At 26.1% G+C, this 674-nt stretch overlaps 1 non-coding gene across 1 annotated transcript; it reads left to right on the forward strand.

The window, feature by feature from the left end:
• The first annotated feature begins 352 nt into the window (after positions 1 to 352).
• On the forward strand, positions 353 to 471 carry LOC124916878. The gene has a single exon (XR_007096956.1). It is a non-coding gene; the product is annotated as a 5S ribosomal RNA (ribosomal RNA).
• Positions 472 to 674: the final 203 nt, after the last annotated feature.

Raw genomic sequence — 674 nt, forward strand, 5'->3', positions numbered from 1 at the left:
TTTCGAACTTTTATTTTTGTTTTTGTGTTTTTTTATAAATATATATATATATAATATCATAATAACATATAAATTAGAAATATTTTTAATATTTTTACGAAAAAACACAAAATGAAATCGTGAAAATGTACAATTTAAAATAAAAACACGTTAATTTCGAATGTTTTAATTGATATTTGATGTTTTTACGAAAACAAACAAAAGATAAGCGTGAAAACGGATCAATTTGAAGAAACTGAGGTCGTAAACGGCCTTCGGTAGTTTAAAACTCGTCCATTACAAATTTAGTGAAAAAATCATTTTTTTAATTAATTGATGATGTATCAAATGAATAAATTGTTCATCATATGACGGGTGCGATCATACCAGCACTAATGCACCGGATCCCATTAGAACTCCGCAGTTAAGCGTTCTTGGGCGAGAGTAGTACTAGGATGGTTGACCCCCGAGGAAGTTCTCGTGTCGCACTCATTTTTTAATTTTTTTTAAAAAATAAACAAATTAAGGATTAAATTGAATAAACGTTAATGTCGAACTCCATTTTTAATGTTTTTACGAAAAAATACAAAATAAAAGCGTGAAAACGTACGATTTAATATAAAAGCACGTTAATTTCGAACTTTTATTTTTGTTTTTGTGTTTTTTTATAAAAAAAATATATTTCATAAAAAAAA

The sequence above is a fragment of the Impatiens glandulifera genome, chromosome 9, assembly GCF_907164915.1.
Source record: "Impatiens glandulifera chromosome 9, dImpGla2.1, whole genome shotgun sequence".
In the NCBI taxonomy this organism is placed as follows: domain Eukaryota; kingdom Viridiplantae; phylum Streptophyta; class Magnoliopsida; order Ericales; family Balsaminaceae; genus Impatiens; species Impatiens glandulifera.